Consider the following 4,448-nt stretch of genomic DNA (forward strand, 5'->3'; position numbering starts at 1 on the left):
TCTTGCAACACACCCAACACGATGACTGGGCCGGGAATAAATTTGGATGGAAATTAAATAACACTTCAAATTAAATAAACCTATGATACTAAACTCTTGCAACACACCCAACACGATGACTGGGTCGGGAATACATTTGGATGGGAATTAAATTGCATTAAAAATTAAATAAACCTATGATACTAAACTCTTGCAAAACACCCAACACGATGATTGGGCCGGTAAAAATTTGGATGGAAAGTAAATAAAACTACAAATAAAATAAACCTATGATACGAAACTCTTGAAAAACTCACCACACGATGACTGGGCCGGGAATAAATTTGGATGGGAATTACATAACACTACAAATTACATAAACCTATGATACTAAACTTTTGCAAAACACCCAACACGATGACTGCGTCAGGATCTTGGATGGGAATTAAATAACACTACAAATTAAAAAACCTATGATACTACACCCTTGCTAAACACCCAACACGATGACTAGGTCCGGAATACATTTGGATGGGAATTAAATAATACTACAAATTAAATAAACCTATGATACTAAACTCTTGCAAAACACCCAACACGATGACTGGACCAGGAATAAATTTGAACGGGAATTAAATCACACAACAAATTTAATAAACCTATGATACTACACTCTTGCAAAACACAGAACAAGATGACTGGATAGGGAGTAAATTTGGATGGGAATTAAAAAACACTTTAAATCAATTAAACCATAGATACTTAACTCTTGCAAACCACCAACACGACGACAGGGCCAGGAATAATTTTTGATAGGAATTAAATAACACTACAAATTAAATAAACCTATGATACTAAACTCTTGCAAAACACCCAACACGATGACGGGGCCGGGAAAAAATTGATAGGAATTTAATAACACTACAAATTACATAAAACTATGACACAAAACTCTTGCCAACCACCAACACGACAATATATTATACTACACTCTTGCAAAACACTCAACACGATTACTGCGTCAGGAAGAAATTTGGAAGGAAATTAAATAAGAGAACAAATAAAAGAAACCTTTTATACTAAACACTTGCAAAACACCCAATACGATGACGGGGCTGGGATAAATTTTGAAGGAATTAAATAAGACTACAAATTAAATAAACCTATGATAATAAACTCTTGCAAAAACCCTCAACACGATGACTGGGCCGGGAATCAATTTGGAAGTAAATTAAATAACGCTACAAATTAAAGAAACCTATGATACTATACTCTAGCAAAACACCCAACACAATGACTGCGTCAGGAATAAATTTGGAAGGGAATTAAATAACACTGCAAATAGAACAAACCTATGGTACTAAACTCTTGTAACACACCCAACACGATTACTGGGCTGGGAATAAATTTGGAAGGAATTAAACAACACTACAAATTAAATAAAGCTATGATAATACACTCTTGCAAAACACCCAACGCGATGACTGCGTCAGGAGTAAATTTGGAAGGAAATTAAATAACAGAACAAATTAAAGAAACCTTTTATACTAAATAAATCTGGATGGGAATTAAATAACACTAATAATTAAATAAACCTATGATACTACACTCTTACTTAACCCCCAACACGATGACTGGGCTGGAAATAAATTTGGATAGGAATTAAATAACACTACAAATTAAATAAACTTATGATACTAAACTCTTGCAAACCCCCAACATGATGACTGGGCCGGGAAGAAATTTGGATTGGAATTAAATAACACTACAAATTAAATAAACCTATGATACTAAACTCTTGCAAAACACCCAACACGATGACGGGGCCGGGAAAAAAATTTGGAAGGAATTTAATAACACTACAAATTAAATAAACCTATTATACTAAACTCTTGCTAAACCCCCAACACGATGACTGGGCCGGGAATAAATTTGGATGGGAATTAAATAACACTACAAATTACATAAACCTATGATACTAAACTCTTGCAAAACACCAACACGATGACTGGGCCAGTAATATATTGAGATAGGAATTAAATAACACTACAAATTAAATAAACCTATGATACTAAACTCTTGCAAACCCCCCAACACGATGACTGGGCCGCGAATAAATTTGGAAGGAATTAAATAACACTACAAATTAAATAAACCTAGGATACTAAACTCTTGCAAAACCCCCAACATGATGACTGGACCGGGAATAAATTTGGATGGGAATTAAATAAACCTACAAATTAAATAAACCTACAAATTTAATAACACTACAAATTAAATAAACCTATGATACAAAACTCTTGCAAAACAGCCCAATCGAGAAAAAATTTGGAAAGTGAATTAATCACTAATGTGATATTTATCGGTAATACAACATCTTCGTTTTACCAACTATAGAACTATTTTGGGAACAGATGTTTTGTAATAATTCAATTCTGGGTTTTTTTCTATAAATATGTTTTGTCAAAAAGTCGAAACCTGGGAAGGAAAATATAACGCCAGAATTAAAAGTTTCACTGAAGTTTTTTCAGCCGATCATGAAAAAGGCACAAAAATGTCAGAGGTTAATTTTAATAGAATACACAAGTATTGAAGATAAAAACATATGTACCGTTCATTGATAATTAGTTCATTGAAAGACAGTCAAAAATTGTTATCTTATTTTTTTTAATTACATTTTCACCCCAAACAATCCAACTTGCCACTTTCGTGTTGGGGGCTACTATCAGGGGCAACAACTACTGGGGTACTATGTAGGGACTTGTGCAGCAAGATGTCGGTTCACGTTACACTTGAACTTCTGCATGTCAGTACAGTTGGGGAAGCAGGGACCTGGAATGCAATTTCAAAGTCTAGCGGTTCTGGGGAAGAAACTACTGGAGTAGAAAGATCTTTTACATCTAGGGATCTCTACTGCATGGAGGTGGGATTTAGCTACCTGTCGGGTTTGTCGAGGGTGTCTGCAGTTCGCCAGAGCATTCACCATTAAAATACTTGTAGAACAGGCAGAGGGATGCAAAATTTCGTCGATGGGACAGAGGCTGAAGCTTAGATGCCAGTTTAGAGCCTATCAGATTGGTGACTCTCTTTTGAACCTTGTCTAGGAACGAGAGACTAGTAGCAGATGCACCAACCCAAATATGACAGCAATACTCCATACATGGGCGAATGCTGGCCTAGTTGAAGTTAGCCAAGGGGCATCTCCTAACAAGGGCGGATGTCAAGCACTGTGAGGCATGCCAGTCTATCGATCCTGCACCTGAGCAATGGCAGAAGGGGCGATTGGAAGTTGGGCATGTGTGGCAACGATTAGCGATGGATATTACCCATTACAGTGGTAAGCCCTTTCTAACCCTTATCGACTGTGGACCCACTCGTTTTGCGGTGTGGCGGCAAATGACCAGGCAGGACTCAGCGAATGTTGTCCGCCAACTGTCATCTATCCTTTCTGAGCGAGGTGCGCCGGAAGAGATATTGACGGACAACGATGCTGCTTTTTGTAGCCACCAAGTTCGGCAGTTGTTGAATGAGTGGGGTGTCCGACTATGACTGCGATGTGCTCATGGGCCATCAGGGAATGGCATTGCTGAGAGGAGCCATCGCAGCATCAAGAGAATTGCTGCCAGAAAGCAATGCACCATTACGGAGGCCATGTATTGTTATAACATCACACCAAAGGATGGGAAGACACTAACAACAGCACCGACCAATGCCATACACAAATACCGTGTTAGGATAAAAGGCATTGACACTGTCCAACCAATCGACGAGGAGAGTCATAACAAATACAAGGTAGGGGATCCAGTTTGGGTTAGACCCCCTGGAAACCGGTGCACCATCAAGTTCAAGCAAGGACGAATATCTGGAATGGTCAGCCAGCAGTCGGTCCGTGTTGATGGAACCCCACGCCATGTGCGCGATCTTCGCCCGGCTAGTGAAGTACATCCCACAACTACAGAGAGCGATGAATCATCAGATGATGAGCTGCTAATGAGTGAGGTCATCGAGAAATAGAGTGGTAGTTGTAGTTCGTCTGATCAGGCAGGATCAGAACCAGAACCAGAACCAGAACCAGAACCTCACACAGAACCAGAACCAGAACCAGAACCTGAATCCGAGAGTGTAAATACCACCCTTTGCAGAAGCCAACGAACTAAGAGGCCACCCCCAGAGTGCACTCTATGTGATCATCAGATCAGGGGGGAGTGTAGTACTTACCAATACAACAAACGCCCTCGTGTTTGTGCCTTATATAGGCATGCGTGACAACAAAACTTGGGTTTTTATAAGCGGAAGTCTCGAGGTTGTCAGGAATCTACAGGCGCATGTGCAAGAGAAGGGATTGAGAGAGTGGTATAAAGGCAGGTCGAGTGAGAAGGTTGTTGTTGTTGTTGTTGTTGTTGTCATTGGACGTTACAGTGATGCGTGCGTTAGCAGGTGATTAAGAGGCGGTTTATTTTTTTGTGTGT

Source organism: Euprymna scolopes, chromosome 46 (assembly GCF_053919585.1).
Source record: "Euprymna scolopes isolate OS-2025 chromosome 46, ASM5391958v1, whole genome shotgun sequence".
In the NCBI taxonomy this organism is placed as follows: domain Eukaryota; kingdom Metazoa; phylum Mollusca; class Cephalopoda; order Sepiida; family Sepiolidae; genus Euprymna; species Euprymna scolopes.